Raw genomic sequence first — 26,379 nt, forward strand, 5'->3', positions numbered from 1 at the left:
AGCGTGTGAGATGAGTGCAATTGTGTGGTAGTTTGAGCATTCTTTGGCATTGCCTTTCTTTGGGATTGGAATGAAAACGGACCTTTTCCAGTCCTGTGGCCACTGCTGAGTTTCCCAAATTTGCTGTCATATTGAGTGCAGCACTTTCACAGCATCATCTTTCAGGATTTGAAATAGCTCAACTGGAATTCCATCATCTCCACTGGCTTTGTTTGTAGTGATGCTTTCTAAGGCCCACTTGACTTCACATTCCAGGATGTCTGGCTCTAGGTCAGTGATCACACCATCGTGATTACCTTGGTTGTGAAGATCTTCTTTGTACAGTTCTTCTGTGTATTCTTGCCACCTCTTCTTAATATCTTCTGCTTCTGTTAGGTCCATACCATTTCTGTCCTTTATCGAGCCCATCTTTGCATGAAATGTTCCCTGGGTATCTCTCATTTTCTTGAAGAGATCTCTAGTCTTTCCCATTCTGTTGTTTTCCTCTATTTCTTTGCATTGATCGCTAAAGAAGGCTTTCTTATCTCTTCTTGCTATTCTTTGGAACTCTGCATTCAGATGCTTATATCTTTCCTTTTCTCCTTTGCTTTTCGCTTCTCTTCTTTTCACAACTATTTGTAAGGCCTCCCCAGACAGCCATTTTGCTTTTTTGCATTTCTTTTCCATGGGAATGGTCTTGATGCCTGTCTCCTGTACAATGTCACGAACCTCATTCCATAGTTCATCAGGCACTCTATCAGATCTGGTCCCTTAAATCTATTTCTTACTTCCACTGTATAATCATAAGGGATTTGATTTAGGTCATACCTGAATGGTCTAGTGTTTTCCCTACTTTCTTCAATTTAAGTCTGAATTTGGCAATAAGGAGTTCATGGTCTGAGCCACAGTCAGCTCCAGGTCTTGTTTTTGCTGACTGTATAGAGTTTCTCCATTTTTTACTGCAAAGAATATAATCAATCTGATTTTGGTGTTGACCATCTGGTGATGTCCATGTATAGAGTCTTCTCTTGTGTTGTTGGAAGAGGGTGTTTGCTATGACCAGTGCATTCTCTTGGCAAAACTCTCTTAGCCTTTTCCCTGTTTCATTCTGTACTCCAAGGCCAAATTTGCCTGTTACCTCAGGTATTTCTTGACTTCTTACTTTTGCATTCCAGTCCCCTATAATGAAAAGGACATCTTTTTTGGGTGTTAGTTCTAAAAGGTCTTGTAGGTCTTCATAGAACTGTTCAACTTCAGCTTCTTCAGCATTACTGGTTGAGGCATAGACTTGGATTACTGTGATATTGAATTGCCTTGGAAATGAACAGAGATCATTCTGTCGTTTTTGAGATTGCATCCAAGTACTGCATTTCAGACTCTTTTGTTCCCCATGAAGGCTACTCCATGTCTTCTAAGGGATTCCTGCCCACAGCAGTAGATATAATGGTCATCTGAGTTAAATCACCCATTCCAGTCTATTTTAGTTCGCTGATTTCTAGAATGTCAACATTCACTCTTGCCATCTCCTGTTTGACCACTTCCAATTTGACTTGATTCATGGACCTAACATTCCAGGTTCCTGTGCAATATTGCTCTTTACAGCATCGGATCTTGCTTCTATCACCAGTCACATTCACAACTGGGTATTATTTTTGCTTTGGCTCCATCCCTTCATTCTTTCTGGAGTTATTTCTCCACTGATCTCCAGTAGCATATTGGGCATCTACTGACCTGGGGAGTTCCTCTTTAAGTATCCTATCATTTTGCCTTTTCATACTGATCATGGGGTTCTCAAGGCAAGAATACTGAAGTGGTTTGCCATTCCCTTCTCCAGTGGACCACATTCTGTCAGACCTCTCCACCATGACCCATCTTGTGTGGCCCCTCACAGCATGGCTTAGTTTCATTTAGTTAGACAGGGCTGTGGTCCATATGATTAGATTGACTAGTTTTCTGTGATTATGGTTTCAGTGTGTCTGCCCTCCGATGCCCTCTCGCAACACCTACCGTCTTACTTAGGTTTCTCTTACCTTGGACGTAAGAAACCACGGCTGCTCCAGCACAGCGCGGCCGCTGCTCTTTACCTTGGACGAGGGGTATCTCCTCATGGCTGCCCCTCCTGACTTTGGAGTAGCTCCTCTCGGCCCTCCTGCACCCATGCAGCCACGGATATGAGACAGTTTTAAAACCAAAAACCTGACCTTGTTTAGAAATCAAGCCTTAGGCACCATTTCTAAAGGTTCAAACATTGCATTCTTTTACTTTATTCTTACAAGGATGCAGAGGGTCTCCAAAAGATTTTAGAGACCAAGCTGATATTTTAAGTATCTTTATGTTAACCAATGAGAATTCCTTTCTGGCATTCAGTATACTGGTTAGTAGACTTTTAAATTGCTGATATCTGTTGGATCATAGAAAAAGCAAGAGAGTTCCAGAAAAACATCTACTGCTTTTATTGACTATACCAAAGCCTTTAACTGTGTGGATCACAACAAACTGCAGAAAATTCTTCAAGAGATGGGAATATCAGACCACCTTACCTGCTTCCAGAGAAACCTGTATGCAGGTTAAGAAGCAATAGTTAGAACCGGACATGGAACAACGGACTAGTTCCAAATTGGGAAAGGAGTACATCAGGACTGTATATTGTCACTCTGCTTATTTAATTTATATGCAGAGAATATCATGTGAAATGCTGGACTAGATGAAGCACAAGCTGGAATCAACGTTGTCAGGAGAAATGTCAATAACCTCAGATATGCAGATGACACCACCCTTATGGCAGAAAGCAAAGATGAACTAAAGAGCCTATTGATGAAGGTGAAAGAGGAAGTAATTGAAAAAGCTGGCTTAAAACTCAATATTCAGAAAACGAGGATCATGGCATCGGTTCCATCACTTCATGGCAAATAGACGGAGAAACAATGGAAACAGTTACAAACTTTATTTTCTTGGCCTCCAAAATCACTGCACATGGTGACTGCAGCTATGAAATTAAAAGATGCTTGCTCCTTGGAAGAAAAGCTATAGCAAACCTAGACAGCATACTAAAAAGCAGAAACATTCCTTTGCCCACAAAGGTCCATCTAGTCAAAGTATGGTTTTTCCAGTGGTTAAATATGGATGTGAGAGTTGGACCATAAAGAAAGCTTAGCGCTGAAGAATTGATGCTTTTGAACTGTGGTGTTGGAGAAGACTCTTGAGAGTCCCTTGGACTGCAAGGAGATCAAACCAGTCAATCCTAAAGGAAATAGGTCCTGAATATTCATTGGAAGCTAACGTTCCAATACTTTGGCCATCTGATGCGAAGAACTGACTCATTGGAAAAGACCCTGATTCTGGGAAAGATTGAGGGCAGGAGGAGAAGGGGACAACAAAGGATGAGATGATTGGATCGTGTCACCGACTCGATGGACATGAGTTTGAGCAAGTTCCGGGAGTTGGTGATGGACAGGGAAGCCTGGTGTGCTGCAGTCCATGGGGTCCCAAAGAGTTGGACACGGCTGAGCAACTGAACTGAAGTGAAAACCCCATTTCTGAAATTCATGGAGAACATTACCAGAGAATCTGGTGTTGATCCAGATTTAGATGACAGAAACACTTGGAGTAGTCACTTCCAGGATATGGTTTTTTCAGTTGGAACATTAGCAACAACCTCTGGAGTATGCACTTTCCTTTAAAATTTTAGTTGACTGTAACTGGGCTATAGATTATCATAACTAGAACAAATAAAATCTTTTAATTTCATTTGATTTGTTGCCATTCTCAAACCATGGATTACACACCCTTCTGTTTAGATACCATTGTCTGGGAGTTGGTAATGTGGTCACATTTAGCTGCAAGGGAGGCTAAGAAGTATAGCCTTTTTCTAGGAGGCCCTGTGCCCAGATATCATGTATGTTACTACCAAGGGAAAAGAGATGAGTAGATACTTTGTGAACTCTGCAAGGCTTCCAGTGCTGAGGATTCACAATGGTTGCTCAATATTTTAACTTGCATGGCAATAAATGTCCTTACTCCACCCTCAGCCTATGGGAAACTTTCCAGGTATGAGAAATAGTCCCATGTTTTCCCAGAAATGGATTGGGGATGTGGCAATGGCTTAATGGTGGATAGATGTGTGCAGGCAAAAATTTCTTCTTCCATCAGTTCTCTTATGTCCCAGGTTATATTAGGATCTTGCTGCTAAAAGTATGTCCATGAATTAGCATCTTCTGCTAATCACCTCGAAGCTTGTTTACAATGCTGACTCTACACTTCGCTGTACAGCAGAGTTGGGTCCAACATTGTAAATCAACTATACTTCAATTAAAAATAAAATTCTGACTCTGCATTTTAAAAAGACCTACAGATGGTTCCTAGGCACAGTGAAATTCAAGTGTTTCTTCCTGCTTATCCAACATAGATGTACCCAGACACACTGTGATTGGGGATAATGTGTTTCCTTCAGCAGAACTCCTTAGAGCACAAAAGAAAGTTTGGGAGAACTCACAGACAACTGGTGTATTACCACTTAGATCATAAATAACTCATATTTTATACAAATTGGCTTATTGTTCTATGCAAAAAGCAATTAACATACATGGTTTTTTGGTCTATCAGAAGAAAGTAGCAAGAAGAATATGTTAGGAGTGGATCTGTTTGGTAATATATAACATGATAAATATAATTAATATTTCTGTGTGTTATACACAAAAGTTGTTAAGGGAGTAAACCCCAGGTTCAGTCATGTCTAACTCATTGTGACCCCATGGACTGTAGCCCACCAGGCTCCTCTATCCATGGGATTCTCTAGGCAAGAATACTGGAATGGGTTGCCATTCCTTTCTCCAGGGATCTTCCCAACCCAGGGACTGAATCCTTATCTCCTGCATTATAGGCAGATTCTTTATTGTCCGAGCCACCAGGGAAGCCCATGTTATATACAGAAGTTGTTAAAAGAGTAAATCCTGAGCTCTCATCACAAGAAAAATAAAAAAAAATTTTTTTTCTTCTTTTGCATCTATATGAGATGATGGATGTTCACTAAACTTATTGTAGTCATCATTTCATGATATATGTAAGTCAAATCATTATGCTGTACACCTTAGACGTATACAGTGCTCTATGTTAATTATTGGAGAAGGCAATGGCACCCCACTCCAGTACTCTTGCCTGGAAAATCCCATGGATGGAGGAGCCTTGGTGGGCTGCAGTCCATGGGGTCGCAGAGTCGGACATGACTGAGCGACTTCCCTTTCACTTTTCACTTTCATGCATTGGAGAAGGAAATGGCAACTCATTCCAGTGTTCTTGCCTGGAGAATCCCAGGGATGGGGGAGACTGGTGGGCTGCCGTCTATGGGGTCACACAGAGTCAGACACGACTGACGTGACTTAGCAGTAGCAGTATGTTAATTATATCTCAGTAAAACTGGGAGAAAATAACAGATGTAATAAAATTCTTTGCATTACACATGGAAAAAAAAGTGTGGATCTGTATAAATGATGGTGCTCTGGATAATTATTTTTCCAACTTTGTCATACTTGTTAAAATTTTTTTAATGAGCGTAAACTATTTTAAAGTAGAAAAAAATGGGTGTTTGAGAATGATATGGAACAGATTTGTTTTAGCTTTAGCAATCAGTTATGTCGCTGCCTGAGAAATAAATCTCTAACTGGTCTGGAGAGAGCAGCCGTGGCGTGGGATCATTATGTATCCACCCAAGGCAAGCTTCTGCCCTTGCCAAAATAAACTGCTTATTCACAGGAGATGGGCAGTGCTTATTTTGGAACATTACTCTTAATTGCTGACTTCTGCAACTCAAAATTTTAGTGTCATTTCCTAACTTTGCTTTAAATGTATTTTCATCTTGAAACTTGGCACAAAGGTTTAATAAAATTTTCTTTTTGTAATTGAAATGATTCAATTCAACTAACATGTATTGGATAGCTGAAGGTTACACAGCTCTAAATCACTTTTTTTTTTCTTTTTGGAGGGAAGGTAGAAAGGACTCAAAAGACATGGTCCCTGCATTTGGGAACTCACTTTGCAGAACTATCATGAAGTTAGGATTTAAGTGTGTGAAATAATTTCCTTCTGAATGGGTATTCCTGTAACTATATACATTTTTTTTTTCAAAAGCCCATGATATATCTGATCCATGTGATATGAAAACAAGAATCAACTCTAGCTTTAAAGGTCAGATGCATATAGAGAATAGTACTGAAGTAAGATAATAATTTCACAAGAGCAAATGTAGGAACATATTGAAGGTACTAGGTCTTTCTCCTGCTGCCTCTAAAGAAAGATGAAGAGGGGCAGATGAAGGGAGCAGAGAAAGCACTGGGTTTCCTTAATAAGTTCTTGGCAAGACCTCTTACAGGAGAGCTTACAATGGAAATTTCGTGCCTGTTCTCTTGACTTTTGAAACAGTTAAACTGAGTTTCCCCAGAAGAAATTTTTACTACAGCGGTGGAATTAGATTGTCAAAGATTAATGAGAAAGATGCTACATTCTATCAGGATTTTTAAAAATAAAGCATCTAATTCTCTGACATTTTAATTTGTGTACTGATTGAGATGTAAATTTTTATGTATAATATGATTAAAAAAATATTGCCTGCCGTATCAGTAAATAAAGGATGTTGCAACCAACAAACCAGCTATCATTGTCAGTTCAGTTCAGTTCAGTCGCTCAGTCGTGTCTGACTCTTTGCGACCCCATGAATCGCAGCATCCCAGGCTTCCCTGTCCGTCACCAACTGCCGGAGTCCACCCAAACCCATGTCCATTGAGTCGGTGATGCCATCCAACCATCTCATCCTCTGTCGTCCCCCTCTCCTCCTGCTCTCAATCTTTCCCAGCATTGGGATCTTTTCCAATGAGTCAGCTCTTTGCATCAGGTGGCCAAAGTATTGGAGTTTCAGCTTCAACATCAGTCCTTCCAATGAACATCCAGGACTGATCTCCTTTAGGATGGATTGGTTGGATCTCCTTGCAGTCCAAGGGACTCTCAAAAGTCTTCTCCAACACCATAGTTCAAAAGCATCAATTCTTAGGCGCTCAGCTTTCTTTACAGCCCAATTCTCACATCCATACATGACTACTGGAAAAACCATACCCTTGACTAGACGGACCTTTGTTGACAAAGTAATGTCTCTGCTTTTGAATATGCTGTCTAGGTTGGTCATAACTTTCCTTCCAAGGAGCCAGCGTCTTTTAATTTCATGGCTGCAATCACCATCTGCAGTGATTTTGGAGCCCAAAAAAATAAAGTCTGACACTGTTTCCACTGTTCCCATTTATTTGCCATGAAGTGATGGGACTGGATGCAATGACCTTAGTTTTCTGAATGTTGAGCTTTAAGCCAACTTTTTCACTCTTCTCTTTCACTTTCATCAAGAGACCTTTTAGTTCCTCTTCACTTTCTGCCATAAGGGTGGTGTCATCTGCATATCTGAGGTTATTGATATTTCTCCCGGCAATCTCGATTCCAGCTTGTGCTTCCTCCAGTCCAGCGTTTCTCATGATGTACTCTGCATAGAAGTTAAATAAGCAGGGTGACAATATACAGCCTTAGCGTACTCCTTTTCCTATTTGGAACCAGTCTGTTTTTCCATGTCCAGTTCTAACTGTTGCTTCCTGACCTGCATACAGGTTTCTTAAGAGGCATGTGCCCTGAAGGATTCAGAATAGAGAAAAGCTGGATACTAGCCCTAGATTGTTAAGGTGCACATCAAAGGAATGACTTGAGTGAGCCCATATTCTCGCATCTTCCTATACACAGAAAAACACTAAATTCATTAACTTGAGATACCTAGTTTATTTTTTTTGACTTTGCCTCGCAGCGTGCAGGATCTTAATTCCCTAACTGGGGTTCTGACCCACACCCCTGGCAGTGAAAGTGCGGAGTCTTAACCACTAGATCACCAGGGAACTCTCTGGTTTTCTTTAATTAACAGTAATCTTTTGATGTTCAGACTATTGCAAAACTCCTATATATCCTGGCTTCTCTCTTAACTCTTTGGAGCAGTCCGTCAGAGCCATCTGAGAGGCTACTTCTGGTCATAAGTTCTCAGTTTTGTCACCCAGATAAAATATAGCTCCCAATGTTTAGGTGTGCATTTTTTTTCAGCCAACAATAGCCTTGTTCTTTATATTTTAACCCCCACACTAATGGCAGAAAGAGAAGAGGAACTAAAGAGCCTCTTGATGAAAGAGGAAAGTGAAAAAGCAGCTTAAAACTCAGCATTCAAAGAACTGAGGTCATGGCATCCAGTCCCATCACTTCATGACAAATAGATGGGGAAGCAATGACAGACATTATTTTCCTGGGCTCCAAAGCACTGTGGATGGTGACTGCAGCCATGAAATTAAAAGGTGCTTGCTCCTTGGAAGACAAGCTATAGCAAACCTAGAAAGAGTATTTAAAAGCAGAGACTTCACTTTTCCAACAAAAGTCCATCTAGTCAAAGATAATTTTTCCAGTAGTCATGTATGGATGTGAGAGTTGGATCATAAAGAAGGCTGAGCACTGAAGAATTGATGCTTTCAAACTGTGGTGATAGAGAAGACTCTTGAGAGTCCCTTGGACTGCAAGGAGATCATACCAGTTAATCCTGAAGGAAATCAACCCTGAATATTCATTGGAAGGACTGATGCTGAAGCTCCATTACTTTGGCTACCTGATGCGAAGAGCCAACTCACTGGAAAAGAACCTGATGCTGGGAAAGATTGATGGCAGGAGAAATGGGTGACAGAGGATGAGATGGTTGGATGGCATCATGGACTCAATGAACATGAGTTTGAGCAAACTCTGGGAGATAGTGAAGGACAGGGAAGCCTGGTGTGCTGCAGTCCATAGGGTCACAAAGAATCAGACATGACTGAGCAACTGAACAACGTATTTTAAAAAACAAAACCAGGAAATTAACACTTTTTGCTTTTTAGTTGCAAGAGATTCCCACTCAAACAAGCTTCGTTATTAGAAAGAAAGATACAAGTCAATATTACAGATATTTCTGTAAGTTATAGAAATCAGAATTCTGTACAAATGGGCTTCACATAAACTAGAAAGTTGTTTAAAACAGGTACATTCTCTCTCACTTAGTCTCAGCTTCTCCATATCTGTCTAATTTTCATCTCTCATTTTCTTACTCATCATTTTGCAAATGGCTGCCTCAGTCACTGAGCTTTGTCAGTCCAGTACTCACCATGGACTAGCAACAACTTCTGTGTTTTATGGTTTGAATTCATGATGAAGGGAATCTGATTGGTCCAGGTCATCTGTTCAAGTCTCTGATCAACCAGTGGATTGGCCGCCTGTTGTGATGAGCTGATAACCTGGTCCAGTCAGCCATGACTGGGAGGTGGAGAGATTGCATGTGATGTGGTGGTTTCCTTGTTCTTCTGGGCATATCCTTATTTCACTCAAAGTATATAGAAAGGAATACATTGTATTTGGCCTTAGCAAACCTAAATCTATAAGATGACATTATAGAAGACAATTCATATGAAATAAATAAATAATGTAACTTGACTAAATTATCAAGTAAATAGTATGACAAATGCCAAGAGCTGAGAGTTCAGCATGGTCTGTAGTGATCGGAGAAAGTTTATAACAATATCAGATGTGGAAAAGCTAAAGGAGATTGCCAGATATTCCTCCCCATCCCTCATCCCCAGTATGTTCCTTGAGTAATAAGTTTTAGATTAAAATTACCATTAAATTGTCCAAAGAATTCTCATTTGAGATGGCTGAAGAAGCACATGCCTAGGAAGAAAAATATATTAAAAAATGAAAACAAAAAAATAGCACAATGAGAGAAATGGGGTGGGGGGAGTTGTTGGTAGACAAGAGATTTCAAGAACTTTCTGGAAAATGTAAAATGGATTAATGAGGGTTGATTGATGAGGCTGAGTAGAGGAGGCCATAGCCTAGAACACGCTAGGGTGCCGACCATCTGGAAGAAGCCCAGACAGGCTCTAGACCTTGACAACAGATACAATAGGGGATGGGACTGAGAAATTGGACTGAAAGGGTCTGTAGACAGCCATTAACCCCAGGCGAAAAATTGGAGGGTTCAAATAGTCTTAACAAACTGCCTAGGAAAAACTAGGGCAGATGACTAGAAAACATTCCCAGGGTAAATGCCTCCTTATTCTGGCATTTAAATGTTCCTAGAGTTACAGGACTCAGTAGGTAAAGAATCTGCCTGCACTGCAGGAGACGTGGGTTCTATCCCTCGGTTGGAAGATCTCCTGGAGGAGGGTGTAGCAACCCAGTCCAGTATTCTTGCCTGGAGAATTCCATGGACAGAGGAGCCTGGCGGGCTACAGTTCATGGGGTCACCAAGAGTCGACACAACTGAAGTGAATTAGCACAAGTACAGTTACAGCTGGCTTCATGCCTGCACAAACTTTACCTCCCATTAACTAGCCCACCTATAAATAGCTCCTAGAGTCTTTCTACTGTAATATATTTTTTAAAATTTTTACTTTGGCATAATTTTAGATTTACAGAAAAGTTAGAGGAAATAATTCTCATATACATTATATCCAGTTTCCTGTAGTATTAATATGTTAATATGTTTACTTTTTACTTTCTTTTTTCTTGACAAATAGATAGGTAGATAGATATACAAACATTTCGTTTTTTCCCTGAACTGTTCAATTAGTCAGACATGATGCCTCATTTTTTAAGGTGTATTTCCATTAATGTATATTTCCTTAAAATATTAAATACTCCAATGTGCATTTCCTTAAAATATTCTTATACAAGTACAGGAAATTGATTAAAAATCAGAAAGTTAACACTGACAAAATACTATTATCTAGTTGTTGATCTTATTCAGATTTTGCCAATTAAAAAAATGTTCCTATTAGCAATAGAAATTTCCATCACATTGCATTCAGCTGCTATGTCTCTTTTTATCTCTTTCAGTGATGACCAACTTCATAGCCTTTGTGTTTCATGGTATTGACATCTAAGATTACTCTTCAGTTATTTTGTAAAATGTCACTCAGTTCTGGTTTGTCTAATGTTTCCTTATGATTAAATTCAGGCTCTACACTACTGGCAGCAAATCCCAAAAGGAAGAGACTTTTCTCAGTGCATCTAATCAGGAGGCATCTGTTGTTAGTTTGTCCCATTATTGCCTAAATCTTAATGTGAACAGCAACCAAGGATCAACAGATAGCAGATGAAGGTCTCTAACATGAAAAGAAAAACCCGGGTATCACTAACATGAAGAAAAAAAAAAAATTCAGGGAACAGAGGTACACTTTAGAATAGGAGAGATTTTCCAGTTGGTAGCTTCTGAGATGTCAAAAACAAAAGGTAAACTATAAAAGATAAAAATAAAAGGCATAAAAGGTAAAAGGCGTAAGAGGTAAAATATAAAAGACACAGCAGATCAGTGAGTGCTGGGATCATGTATTAGGATCAGATTTGCTGTATCAAACAACAGAAAATCACTTAAAAAGTCAGAGATTGACAACGTAGAAGTTTCTCACTTGTATAAAAGAAGTAGATAGCTCTGAGGTGATTGGTGACTTCAGTGGGTCACCAGGAATGTTAGCGTGTTACTTTCCTATTCTACCATCTAGTAGATTCTCTCTGTTCTCAAGGCCCCTCACAGTCCAAGATGCTGCTGGAACTTTAGCCATTGTGTCTGAATCAAAGTCAAACAAGAACCATTTTTTTTTTTAAAGGAGTGAGTGTTGTTGCAGTGTCAGCTATCTTTAAGCAGCTTTCCCATATTTTTGCTTACATCTCTTTTGCCAAACCTACCTGCAAGGAAAGCTAAGAAATGTAGTCTTTTATTTTGGGCAGCAATCTGATCACATAATAATTACGGTACTCCTACTAAGGAAGAGGATATTGGTATTGACTTAGGCAGCTAGCAGATTCTGGCACCTAGTTTAATAGGCAGCATAATTTCCACAGCAGAAAGGAGATGCAAATCATTAAGTATCTAGTACATACCTGTTATATGTGTGCTCAGTCATGTCAGACTCTTTGTGACCCCATGGACTGTAGCCCGCCAAGCTCCTCTATCCATGGGGTTATCCAGGCAAGAATATTGGAATGGGTTGCCATTTCTGTCTCCACTAGTACATACCTAACAGCATATGTTTTTGTACACATAGTCATAACAGTTTGAAATTTCAGAAATCTAGTGACTAAAAAAAAGAACAGTGTAATTCCAAGCAAAACAAAACATGTTTAACAAATACATAAAAGATGTTTAACCTTGTATACAAAATTAGAGGATAACAAATAAAAAGGAAATTTTTTCAGAATCAGCTTGGAAAGATTAAGATATTGAAAATATCTTATGTCGGTGAAGGTTTTGAACAAGAGTTTTCTCTTCAACTATTGGCATAAGTATAAATAAAGTCAGCCTTTTGGAAGGAAAATTTGGCAGCACTTACCAAAATATGAATGTACTGGTTTTCTGTTGCTGCTATAACAAATTACCATAAACTTTAGAGACTTTACATATATTTAAAGCACACACAGACTTATTACTTTAAACTCTACAGGTCATAGTTTAGTGTGGCTCTCACTGGATTAAAATCAAGGTGTCCTCTGGTCTGTGTGTCTTTCTAGAGGCTTTAAGGGAGAATCTGTTTCCTGTTTATCTCCATTTCCGGGACATTCAGTTCCTTGCAGGTATGTCTGAGGGCTTCATTTTCTTGCTGTCTGTCAGCCCAGGGCAGATCCAGAGTCCACTTGTGGTCTTTGGCTCAGGGTCTTCATCCACTGTCCTCAAACCAGCTGTGATGGCTCAAGTCCCTCTCACACTTCACATCTCTTCCTTCTTCTGTCCCAGCTCTGACCCAGTGGGGAAAGTCTCTTTACTTTTAAGGACACATGTAATTAAATTGGGTCCAGCCAGATAATCCAGGATAATCTCCCCATCTCTAGGTAGATAACCTTAATCATGTCTGCCAAATCCCTTTTGCTATATGAGAGAATGAATTCTCAGGTTCTAGGATTAGAACATGGACATTTTTGGGAGGGGGTGGGAAGCATTACTCTGTCAACCTCCGTAAAGTATACACTGTGTTGTATCTAGAAATTACACAGAGAACTGCAACTGCTACTGCTAAGTCACTTCAGTCATGTCCGACTCTGTGCAACCCCATAGACGGCAGCCCACCAGGCTCCCCCGTCCTTGGGAGTCTCCAGGCAAAAACATTGGAGTGGGTTGTCATTTCCTTCTCCAATGCAGGAAAGTGAAAATTGAAAGTGAAGTCGCTCAGTCGTGCCCGACCCACATTGACCCCATGGACTGCAGCCTTCCATGGGGTCATCCATGGGATTTTCCAGGCAAGAATACTGGAGTGGGGTGCCATTGCCTTCTCCAGAGAACTGCAAGAGACACCTTAAAACCTGAGGTGAGGCGGGTGGGAAGACAGAGAAAATGTAAGACTTACAAAGAATAATTATCATTAACTCCTTCAAACTTACCAGCAGCTTGAGATGCTAAGGAAAATATGGAGAAAGGCTTTCAAAGTTGTCTGGGGAAATTTTTAAATCCAGATTATTGCTATGCTTTACCAAACTATCGATTGAATTTGGGGGAAAGAGGGAAGGGCATTTTCAAATATTCAAGAATTATAATTTTTCCTCTAACACACCTTTCCTTAAAAAGTTGCTTGAGGTGGATTTCAGCAATAAGAGAGAGTAATCTAAGGAAAAGGAAGATTGGGGACACAGGAAGCAGAGACATAAAGTCCCAGGATGGTTGCTGGGCAGCAGCCCACAGAGAACCCAGCCCACATTGGAGCGGGAAGATTGAGGACTCCAGATAGAAATGGTTTCGAAAGACTTCAGGGCAGATAGGACTAGCTCACAGAGGGCTTGAAAATACTGAGGCTATAATAAAGGTCCAGAGTGCATGCGTGCTTTAGTCGCTCAGTCATGTCTGACTCTTTTTGCCACCCCATGGACTGTAGCCTCCCAGGCTCCTCTGTCCGTGGGATTTCCCAGGCAAGAATATTGAAGTGGGTTACCATTTCCTTCTCCAGGGGATCTTTCTGGCCCAGGGATCAAACCCGTGTTTCCTTCACTGGCAAGTGGATTCTTTACCACTGAGCCACCAGGGAAGCTCAAGGTAGAGAACACATGGTCCAAAGTGAAAGTGACATGTTCTGATTTAAGTAACTGATAAAGTGTAAAAGACCTCAACTGTGTTTAAACCACAGTTTTTTACCAACTGTGTTTTAAACCACTCTAAGCAGCAAATAAGTAGTCCCTTTTGTGTAATACTGCAGTCAGGGCAGTGGGACTGTAGTGGAGAGTACAGTGCCTGTGTACACATCATGCCTGGACATATTCATATGTGATGACTGTGTGGGAACATGTCTGGAAGGATGCCTGCTATGATGTTAATAACGATTGTAGTTAGAGATGGGATTTAAGTGATTTCTTTTTGTTTATCTGTGTTTTTCAAAGTTTTCTTTTTTTTTTTTTCCAAAGTTTTCTAACATGATCCTCTGTCAGCTGTTTGATTTAGATGGTATCAATTATTTTAAAAACAATGTAGAGAATATTGTGTTATTGTTATGTGGAAAAAATGTAATGGAGATAAAAAATACACTCCAACTTCTGGCTTCAGAGCCAGTAAGCAAACTGGGACAACTGGTCACCCTGTGTCCTGTTGAGACCTAGCAGGACCAGCAAAGAGCCTAAAAGTATCCAAAGGGCGCTCCATGCGTAAGTTCAAATTGACTGTGTCTTAAATTGCCAAGTGCTGTGCCAGGCACAGGAAACAGGAGCGAGATACAGTCTCTGTCCTGAAGATACTCCAAGTCAGAGAAGGAGCAGACCAGGAAAACTTCAGTCACGTCACACAGTGAAGAGTGCTGTGCTTCATGTAAACATGAAGTGCCCTGGAACCCCAGGAAAATGGAAGCTCCCCTCAAACCAGGGAAGGTCCCATGCAGCTTCTTGTAGGAGATGACGTAAGACATGTTCTCAAAAGCAAATAGGAACAAGCCAGATGGAAAGGGCATTCTTGGCAGGGCAGTGGTGTACACTGTGGGTTGGAAAGACCATGGTGGGCTTCCCTGGTGGCTCAGTGGTAAAGAATCCGCCTGCCAATGCAGGAGACACGGGTTCGATCCCTGATCCAGGAAGATCCCACATGCCGCAGAGCAACTAAACCCGTGCGCCACAACTATTGAGCTTGTAGTCTGGAGCCCAGGAGCTGCAACTATGGAGCCCATGCACCCTAGAGCCTGTGCTCCACAACCAGAGAAGGCACCACAGTGAGAAGCCCCGCACTGCAATTAGAGAGAAGCCCCACTCACTGCATCTAGAGAAAAGCCTGAGCATCAGTGAGGACCCAGCACAGTCAAAAATAAATACATAAAATTATTTTTTAAAAAAAGAAAGACCATGGTGATCCTGTAGCTGCTAGTGGCGTGAGGGGGTTAGAACCTCAGGGGCATGTGATCCTGGCATGGTAGGTAGGAGATGGGTTGTAAAGAGGCTACAAAACCTAACTAAAGTGTCTGGGCTTTTACAGCATTTACTCTGGTGGTTGTGTATGAGATGGAGTGAAAGGGAATGGGATCAAGGTTATTTATGATGTGAGGGGTTAGAAAGAATATATGTGACCCTCGTGGAAGCCCCTTCCAACCCACCCTGTCTAGTCACATTCCTCTACCTCCCCTACCCTGTCATTGCACCCTACCTGTTTCCTTCTCAGTGCTTAGATTTCTCTTCTTAAACTATTTTGATCACTTACCTGATTATAGTCTTTCTCCCCCATTAGGCTGTAAGCCGCACAGGGCAAAGACTGTGTCTGTTTCATCCACCAATGCAGTGCGTATAGCTTGCACCTAAAGAGTTGTGGGCGCTCAACAATTGCCCAGAATAAGGCGGCAGCGATGGAGGCGGAAAGAAGGCAGATTTGAGAGTTTAGATACAGGCTAGAGAGAACCTGGTGATTGATTGATTTAGAGAGTTGGGCCGGGTTGAGAGCTGGGGTTGGAGAGCATAAAGATGAATCTTCCAGGGGCCCGACTCAGGAGACATCAGACTCAGCTGGTGGTTGTTGGGTGAGTGTGGGTGGGGTGGAAAGGAGTGGGTTGCAGTGAGAATGTGTTCTAACTAGAGAGCAATTGCAACCCTGAACTCACCCCACAGGTTTAACTCCCCTGCCTTCCTGCTCTTTCAGTGATTCTTAAACTTTGCTGCACCTTAGAATGACGTGTTAAAAACCTGACATGGGGGACTTTCCTTAGATCAGTGAAATCTATCTACAAGTGAAGATAGGGATAGAGCCTCCGAATTTTTAAACTTTTAAAATATCGATATTCCGGTGAGCACCATTGTCCCATGAGTTTCCAGATGAGCAGTCCCCTTCCTGCCCTTTGTCTGGAAACCGCAGGCTTATCAGTCACCTCACTCTGCCGGCTCAAGGCTGAGCCATCAGCTGGCTTCCATTCCTCTTCACCAGGGTTGGGTCCTGGCACTGAAACCCTTCTACAAATATTTGTGCTTTTAACCTGCCACTGCCTGGCATGTATGTCACCTCAGCCAATATTTACACTTGTAGATGACTATACTTAATGCTTAATGGTGTGTTCAGCATAAAAGGTGTAAAGGATGTGAATTACTTGAGTTTTCCTGTTTCCTTTTGAACCTTGGAAAACATCCAGATGGTTCTCTTTAGCCCTTATTCACTTTCTTCAAACATTTCACAACTGGGGCCAGTAAAAGTAGACCCAATGACGCAATTCTCAATCTCTAATTTCTTGCCAATAACCAGGAAGCGCCTTGTGGTTGGTGGTGTGGCAGGGAAGAGGGGCAGCATGTTGTGCAACATTGTGTACCAACGCAAAATTGGGCTGTGGTTATCTTCTGGGGTAACCCCTGGTGGTTTTTCAGTATGGACATGACTACAAGCGTCTGTGGTTTCTCAGGACCCCAGAGGAACTACTGAAAGTGATGAGGTCCAGGACTGAAACTTCATTGTTGGAAAATTAATTTTAAAAATTAATAGGGTTTTAATTTTCCTTCAGAATCTGTACATGATTTGACAGTTGAAAGTGTTTTCATCTTACTTTCCGTATTTGGTTTCTACACACATTCTTTGATCCTGAAGACAAAATTTTGTACTTGGAGACTTTGATTTGTTCTATGGCAAAGCTTCTGGAGGATCTTCCCTAGTGGCTCAGATAGTAAATAATTTGCCTGCAATGCAGGAGACCTGGGTTCAATTCCTGAGTCAGGAAGATCCTCTGGAGAAGGGTATGGCAACCTACTCCAGTATTCTTGCCTGGAAACTTCCATGGACAGAGGAACCTGGTGGGCTACAGTCCACACAGTCACAAAGAGTCAGACACGACTGACCAGTCTCTCCCCAGTGCTCGGTTGGCACTGCCTGGTCCATAATGATTTTGGGGCTTCCCTGGTGGCTCAGACGGTAAAGAATCTGCCTGCAGTGCAGGAAACCTGGGTTCAGTCCCTGGGTTGGGAAGATCCCCTGGGGAAGGGAACAGCTCCCCACTCTGGTATTCTGGCCTGGAGAATTCCATGGACAGAGGAGCCTCGCAGGCTACAGTCTATGGGATCACAAAGAGTCGCATACGACTGACAACTTTCACACACAAAGCTTCTGGAAGTGCTGCTGGGAGGAGACATGGCTCATTTTCAGGGTGAGCTTAGTGAGGGGGCAGAGAAAAGCTGTTGCAAGGGGTTGGAGCCCCAGGTGCAAAGCCGGGAGGCTGGATTTGGTTGGAGGAGCTGCAAGTGATGGGATGACTGGCTTGTAACAGGTTAAGGTTAGGTGAAAGGCTAGAATAAAGAGGTGGGTGGGCACAGGGGTCTCATGCACTCAAGTGACATCTCTACAGCCTGCAATTACGCCTTCCTCTTCTGCATCCTGCACATCCAGATTCCCAAAGAGTGAAGTGTTAGTCACTCAGTTGTGTCTAACTCTTTTCAACGCCCTGGACTATAGCCCACCAGGCTCCTCTGTTCATGGGTTTTTCCAGGCAAGAATACTGGAGTGGGTAGCCATTCCATTTTCCAGGGGATCTTCCCAACCCAGGGACTGAACCTGGGTTTCCTGCATTGCAGGCAGATTCTTTACCATCTGAGCCATTAGGGAAATTGATAAGTGTAGATGTGATCATTGTGCTGCTAACTGCTGCTACGTCACTTCAGTCGTGTCCGACTCTGTGTGACCCCATAGACGGCAGCCCACCAGGCTCCCCCATCCCTGGGATTCTCCAGGCAAGAACACTGGAGTGGGTTGCCATTTCCTTCTCCAATGCATGAAAGTGAAAAGTGAAAGTGAAGTCACTCAGTCGTGTCTGACTCTTAGTGGCCCCATGGTCTGCAGCCTACCAGGCTCCTCCGTCCATGGGATTTCCCAGGCAAGAGTACTGGAGTGGGGTGCCATCGCCTTCTCCATGTGATCATTGTGTTTTTCCCTTAAAAAACAAAAACTTCACTATGTTTTCCAGTAAGACCAAATTCTTTAGACTCCCTCAGTCTAGTTGTGAGACTTTTTTCCTGTTTCTTTATTTAAAGGCAAAGTGTAGAATACAGAAAACAAAAACAAACAAAAAAAACCCAAGGACAATGCAGGAAGGCACTGGAGTTCCGGGAGACATTCCACAAGGTGACCTAACCAAGGCCATTTATTTTGCACACACAGGACTGCACAGCCTCTTTGACCTGAACATGTCAAATTACCTTGCAAAGAATTTTGCCTTTGAGAGAATCCCTGAAAAGTCCTTCAGTGTTTAAGTCCCTTAAAGAGTCAAGTAATGCTTGCCCTTGAGAACATGTGGATTATCTTAAAATATCTTCTGATATTGACTTCTAATATAATTCCACAGTGGTAAAATAACAGACTCTGTATTTCAGTATCTTTAGACCATGGAAGTTTTGCACTTTGTTTTATGTCCCTGGATATGTTCCAGCATCTCCTAGTTTATAGTCTATGGGAACTTGAATAGAATTTGTATCCTACTGTTGTGTGAAAATTGTATAAATCTTAATCATGTTGAATTGGTTCATAGTGCTTTTCAAATCTACTATATCCTTTTACTTCTCTGTGTATTCATTCTATTAACTTTTGAGAGTTTGATATTGAAACTCCAACTAAAAATGTTGTCTACTTAAAAATTAATTGTAATATATAGTGGAACTATATGTAACCTTGGTCTGTATTTTCCAAGTCTGGTAAATGTGTTACCATAGTTTCATAATTTAAAAAATAAGAAAGAGGGGAAAAAAAGAGAAGAAATGCTAATCAAGTGGGTTATTACAAGAAAGAAGCAAGATCTGCTATTTAAGACCTTGCTTCTTTCTTATACCAATCTTATTCTTTGGCCAATTTTGTCATTTTGCAAATGTTCCTTACTCTTTTAAACCTCCATGTTTTTGATTAAAGTATTCCTTTTTTTCCCCCCCAGAATGCCTGTTCTCCATCTCTACCTGGGAAGGCTTATCATGTTTGAGGACCTAACTGAAATGTGATTTCCTTCATCCGATTGCATTGTCATTCCAGGTGGACGTGCCTTTTATCTGTACTTGATTAGAGTTTAATATTTTAAAACTTTAATTAGAGTATAATTTACATGAATTGGCCAAAAAGTTTGCTTGGATTTTTCTGTAAGATGGTACAAAAAACCTGAACGAACTTTTTAGTCAACCCAATATTTCCTAAAAGTAAGTGTACAGGTTGATGAAGTTTCATAAGGTGAACACACTTGTGACGCCGAGAACCAGAATGTCACCAGCACCTAGGAAACCCTTTCTCCCATCCCCACTCCCATCCAAGGCTAACAGCGGTCAACAGGTCTGGACACAGATTAATTTTGAATGTCATCAAAGCATGATCACAACTGCTTTTTAAGAGTATATACTCTTTCATATCCATATCTTTCATATCTTTCCCCTAATATTATGTTTGTGAGATTCATTCATGTTGTTATAGTATTTGTGGATGATTCATTCTTGTGGCTGTATAATGTTCCATTGTGAGAATATACCACAAGTCAGCATGCATTCTACTGTTGATAGCCTATTTGCTACTTTGAACATTCTAGTATACACCTTTTGGTAATAGGTGCACATACACAGATACACACACAAGTGACTGCCTCACTGTACACACCCACCACTGATGCACTCTTATAGTCGCTCCACATCCTTACTGTGACTTGATATCTTCCATCCCATCCATGCACTGAATACACGTTCCAAAGTGTGTCTACCGCAGAGTTTCTATTCAAGGCTACAAAGAGACCCAGATCAATGTATAAAGTAGAACAACCCCTCCCTCCCTTCAGCTCCTCTGCCTTGTGAGGCGTTTTTTGTTTGTTTGTTTGTTTTGTTTCGAGTATTTGAGAAATAAAATTTCTTCCTTATTTTAAAAACTAAAGAGAGCATAGGAAACCTTCTGATGTGCTGGAAATGTTCTATATCTTAAACAGTATGATGGTTACCTAAGCTCATAAACATGAATGAATTAAAAAACTAATAGAGCATCAACAAATTTGTATACCTTTCTCCAGTCCCATCCCAATGATCAGTGTAAAGAAGAGGCTTATGTGAATACATATTCAGAATAGGTTCTTGCCAGGCTGGGGAGAAGGTTAGTGATTTGAACGTAACCCAGTCTGGAGGTTCTCAGAGAAGCAGATTGACCACTTGCAACATGGTGCCTATTTTTCTGCCTCAATTGTCACTCTAAGTTTACTTGATGGAAAAGGGGAGAGGAATCAGTGTGCATTTCTTCCAAAGACAAGTTGGTTCTAAATGAAGGGGTGATACTGGTAAACTCTTCAGCTTCCTTCAAATATCATGTTTGTGCCTTGTTTACTCCACTGCTATTTGTACTGGGCACTCCGAAGCCTAGAGTTCTGGAATAAAATAAAGATCAAGCATAGATCTGCTGCTGCTGCTGCTGCTGCTGCTAAGTCACTTCACTCGTGTCCAACTCTGTGCGACTCCATAGACGGCAGCCCACTAGGCTCCCCCGTCCCTGGGATTCTCTAGGCAAGAGCACTGGAGTAGGTTGCCATTGCCTTCTCCAATGCGTGAAAGCATAGATCTAGAAGTCTTTAAAAAAAACAACTGTAAGGTGTCATTTTTTTTTTTTTTTGGTCCCAAAACAATATTGCCACCTATTGGTAGAAAAGGAGAACTCTATTTCAATATTTTAATTGCAAGCAGTAATGATACGACCATGGATGAAAATAAGCTGTATTAATTCAACATTTTCACCCTGACCTGCTCCCACCACCTTTCACAAGAGATATAGCACAGGATTCTTAAATGTCACAAAATCAAGTACTTGATAGGGTATTACGAATCCCTCCAGAGAGCTGGCATCAATGCCTTCTATATTTGCTTGAGAGAAATTTTTGTTGTTTCATTGTTAGCTATCATTCCATATAACAATATTTTAAGATCAAGAAACTACTTTTTCTGTCATGTGTGTTAGTAAATTCTCCCAGTAAATCTCACACTTATTAGCAGAGATCTGTCATCACACTGTTTTGTTTACAATATTGTTTTGTTGAAAGTTTTCACTTTTGTCTCAGATTCAAAGGATTTGTTAACAAAATGATCCACTTGTTATATACAAATAAATAATACCAGTATTTATTAGAAGATTATCTGGCTTACTTTCAGTATACTAATACTAAAAGAAAAAAGAAATAGAAACAGCAGAGGATACATCACCAAATTGGGTTTTGACCAACATCCAGACTTGAACAGCACTGGGAAGTCCGTGACACAGCACATCTGGAGTCCTAATTGGGAAAAGGTTCCAGGCAGTGCATCAGCTCTGTGGGTGGGACTTCAAAGACTGAGTTCCTGCTTATAATCCTAGGATATAAACTGATATCATCATCAATCTGTGAGCAAATTGCAGCTCTGGTTTCATGTTCAGTTCACTTCAGTCGCTCGGTCATGTCCAACTCTTTGCAACCCCATGAACTGCAGCATGCCAGGCTTCCCTGTCCATCACCAACTCCCAGAGCCTACTCAAACTCCTGTCTATCACGTTGGTGATGCCATCCAACCATCTCATCCTCTGTCGTCCCCTTCTCCACCTGCCTTCAATCTTTCCCAGCATCAGGATCTTTTCCAATGAGTCAGTTCTTTGCATCAGGTGGCCAAAGTATTGGAGTTTCAGCTTCAGCATCAGTCTTTCCAATGAATATTCAGGACTGATTTCCTTTAGCATGGACAGGTTGGATCTCCTTGCAGTCCAAGGGACTCTCAAGAGTCTTCTCCAACATCACAGTTCTAAAGCATCAATTCTTTGGCACTCGTCTTTCTTTATAGTCTAACTCTCAATGGTCTAACTATGGGTTAGACTATAGTCTAACTATGACTACTGGAAAAACCATAGCTTTGACTAGACGGGCCTTTGTTGGCAAAGTAATGTCTCTGCTTTTTAATATGCTGTCTAGGTTGGTCATAACTTTCCTTCCAAGGAGCAAGCATCTTTTAATTTCATGGCTGCAGTCACCATCTGCAGTGATTTTGGAGCCCCCCAAAATAGTCTGTCACTGTTTCCATTGCTTCCCCATCTATTTGCCATGAAGTGATGGGACCAGATGCCATGATCTTTGTTTTCTGAATGTTGGGTTTTAAGCCAACATTTTCTACTCTCCTCTTTTACTTTCATCAAGAGGCTCTTTAGTTCTTCTTTACCTTCTGCCATAAGAATGGTGTCATCTACATATCTGAGATTATTGATATTTTTCCCGGCAATCTTGATTCCAGCTTGTGCTTCTTCCAGCCCAGCATTTCTCATGATGTACTCTGCATATAAGTTAAATAAGCAGGGTGACAATATGCAGCCTTGACGTACTCCTTTTCCTATTTGGAACCAGTCTGTTGTTCCATGTCCAGTTCTCATGTTGCTTCCTGACCTGCATATAGGTTTCTCAGGTGGCAGGTCAGGTAGTCTGGTATTCCCATCTCTTTAAGAATTCTCCATAGTTTGTTGTGATGGTTTCATGTTAATGCTGTTTATTTTGTCTTAAAACTTGAAATGTTGTTAAGCTTAGGGCTTGGTTGGCCAGCTCCCCTCCAGGGGCTCAACAATCTCAAGAATGTTCCACCATCTTATCTATGGTGCTGCAAGGCTTGCACTCACAGTAGGCAGCCACTCAAGCCACTCATATCAGGGCAGTGTCCAGGCAGATTAGAAGCAAGGTCAGAGGACTGTTCTGCTTTGTCTCTGAGCCTAAACAAGACTGTTTATTTAATTTCCCTAACAGACATTTGGCAGTCTACTTTATTAACTTCAATTTATTACATTTTACTATTTTTCTTTTAATTGCTGGATATAACAAAGTTTTCCCTTGGCATGAAAATGAATGCTTTTAAAAATCATAATTAGGGGAAAATTGCATTCTTCTCTGATAAAATACTAACATGTCAACAGTAATACTAGTTGCATATCAAAGACACCATAAAACAAAAATTGCACTAGTAAAAATGTTCTGAAGACATAGAAAACTTGGCAATTTAAATTCTTAGTGCATCTTTTTCTTGTATTTTGTTTGTTTGTGTATTAATTTGCCAAACATTTATGGTTGTTGTTGTTTGGTCACTAAATCATGTTAGACTCTCTGTGACCTCATGGACTGAGCATGTCCTTCACTGTCTCCCAGAGTTTTCTCAGATTCATGTCCACTGAGTCGGTGATGCTATCTAACCATCTCCTCCTCTGCTGCTCCCTTCTCCTTTTGCCTTCAGTCTTTCCCAGCATCATTGTCTTTTCCAACGAGTCGGCTCTTCACATCAGATGGCCAAAGTATTGGAGCTTCAGCATCAGTCCTTCCAATGAATATTCAGGGTTGATTTCCTTTAGGATTGGCTGGTTTGATCTCTTGGCAGTCCAAGGGACTCTCCAGAGTCTTCTCCAGCACCACAGTTCAAAAGCATCAATTCTTTGGGGTTCAGCCTTCTTTATGGTGCAACTGTCATATCTGTACATGACTACTGGAAAAAACATACCTTTGACTAGATGGACCTTTGTTGGTAAAGTGATGTCTTTGCTTTTTAATACACTGTCTGGGTTTGTCATAGCTTTTTTCCCAAGGAGCAAGAATCTTTATTTCGTGTCTACAGTCATCATCTGAAGTGATTTTGGAGCCCAAGAAAATAAAATCTGCCACTGTTTCCACTTTTTCTCCATCTATTTGGCATGAAGTGATGGGACAGGATGCCGTGATCTTAGTTTTTTGAATGTTGAGTTTTAAGCCACCTTTTTCACTCTCCTCTTTCAACTTCATCAAGAGACTCTTTAGTTCCTTTTTGCTTTCTGCCATTAGAGTGGTATCATCTACATATCACTTGTTGATATTTCTCCCAGCAATCTTGATTCCAGCTTGTGATTCATCCAACCTGGCATTTTGCATGATGTACTCTGCATATAATGGAGGAGGGCATGGCAACCCACTCCAGTATTCTTGCCTGGAGAATGATGTGGACAGAGGAGCCTGGAAGGCTACAGTCCATGGGGTTGCAAAGAGTTGGACACTACTGAAGTGACTGAGCATGCACACACTCTGCATATAAGTTAAATAAACAGGGTGACAATATACAGCCTTGTCGGACTCCTTTCCCAATTTGGAACCAGTCAGTTGTTCCATGTAAGGTTCTAACTATTGTTTTTTGACCTGCATACAGGTTTCTCAGGGGACAGGTCAGGTGGTCTGGTATTCTCATCTCTTTAAGAATGTTCCACAGTTTGTTGTGATCCACACAATCAAAGGCTTTCGTGTAGTCAGGGAAGCAGAAGTAGATGTTTTTCTGGAATTCCCTTGCCTTCACTGTGATCCGACGAATGTTGGCAATTTGATGTCTGTTTCCTCTGCCTTTTCTAAATCCTACTTGTACATATGGAAGTTCTCAGGTCATGTACTATTGAAACCTAGCTTGAAGGATTTTTAACAATCTCATAAACATTTACTAGGAACTTACTATATGTTAGCACTTAGCTAGAAGCTGGGAATACAAAGATTAATGTGACAGCTGGTGCCCACTGAGAGGCTGTACTGTAGGCAGGTAAGACAGATACAGAGACAGTATTAATTGTAATACTGTTAATACTTTGTATAAAGTATAGTTACCAAAATATTCTGAAGACACAGTGAGAGGCACCTCAGTCCTGATGGAAAGATGGAGGGGAGGACAGCTTTGTTGGGGGAAACCCGAGTCCATTTCCAAATAAGTGTTGGCTTGGCAGAGGGCAGGGGTTGAGGGTGGTGTGGGGCTAAAGTGGAGTTTGAAGTGTCTGTGGGACTTCCAGGTGGAGCAGTCCACTTGCCATTTGGAGATGGGAGTCAGAAGCAGGTGCACAGGATAGAGAGTGAGAGAGAGATTTGGAATTTCACCCAAGAAACTCTGTAGCAAGAAAAGACCCACAGCTGGGGATGATGGTCTCATTCCCATATGAGAGGGCAGAGGCATGCTGGCTCCCAGAGAACCTCCAGAAGCAAAGAATCAAGATTCCCCAAGAGAACAAGAAAGTTCAATCATGGAACCAGGGGAACTCATCCACAGCCTTGAGGCCAAATTGGCCAAAAGTTTCACTTTGTTTGGCTCCTCAGGGTTTGTAATATTTTAATTGTTGCCAACTTCTAAGGGTCGAGTGATGCCTCGTAAAATCTGCATGCTTAGCTGTCTATGAAGCACTGGAATATCTGGCTATGTAGGGCCCAGATTCCTCACAGCTGCACAGAAGCAGCCCTTTTGCTGTGGTGACGGGCTGTCCAGGACCCCACAGGCTCATATCTTGAGGTGGCCATTTCTTTCATTGAGGTGTCCTGCCTGGCTCCTCTGGGCATTTATATCTGGGATCATTCCCTAGAATTTCAAGAAGGGTGTGATCTCCAAATGTCCACTGCAGCAGAGGAATGACTAAGGAATGAGAGACTCTCCCCTGCCTTTCAATGAGTAGATGGTGAGTCACTGGATTGACCTGAGGAAGGGGAGAGTAAGAAGATTAAGTAAACCACAGAAGCAGACAAAATTACCATGGATTGAGGAGTGGCCAGGAGGGAAGGAAGAGCATGGTGAGGATAGAGGAGTAAGTGATCTTTTCTTTAAAGGGCCACAGAGCAGATCTTTTTGGCTTGGCTGGCCAGATGATCTCTGTCATGACTCTTCAACTATTCTATTGTTCAGCACAAAAGCAGCTTTGGATAATATATAAACAAATAAGCATGGCTATATTCCAGTCAGATTTTATTTGCAAAGATAGGCTTTCTGTGGCCCACAGCTTGCCCAGATGGCGTACACTGGGTCAGGGGTAGGACATTAGGTTGAGAGGAAAGCCAACAGGTCTGTAGACAAGGGGAGGGGTTGGTAGAGAGGAGACATTGAAGGTAAAGAAAAACAGGAGAATGATTG

The 26,379-nt window shown here is 41.4% G+C and overlaps 1 protein-coding gene across 4 annotated transcripts in view; it reads left to right on the forward strand.

Moving 5' to 3' along the window:
• The window catches only part of ASNS (asparagine synthetase (glutamine-hydrolyzing)), a 148,063-nt gene that overhangs the window by 46,758 nt on the left and 74,926 nt on the right, over window positions 1–26,379 (forward strand). For all 4 annotated transcript variants that reach the window (XM_010839734.1, XM_010839733.1, XM_010839732.1 and 1 more), the window contains exon 3: window positions 19,407–19,501. The gene's annotated coding sequence lies outside the window, so the exon portion shown is untranslated. The remainder of the gene's footprint in view (window positions 1–19,406; window positions 19,502–26,379) is intronic.

This window comes from Bison bison, unplaced genomic scaffold (genome assembly GCF_000754665.1).
Source record: "Bison bison bison isolate TAMUID 2011002044 unplaced genomic scaffold, Bison_UMD1.0 scf7180017864134, whole genome shotgun sequence".
NCBI classification, from domain to species: Eukaryota; Metazoa; Chordata; class Mammalia; order Artiodactyla; family Bovidae; genus Bison; species Bison bison.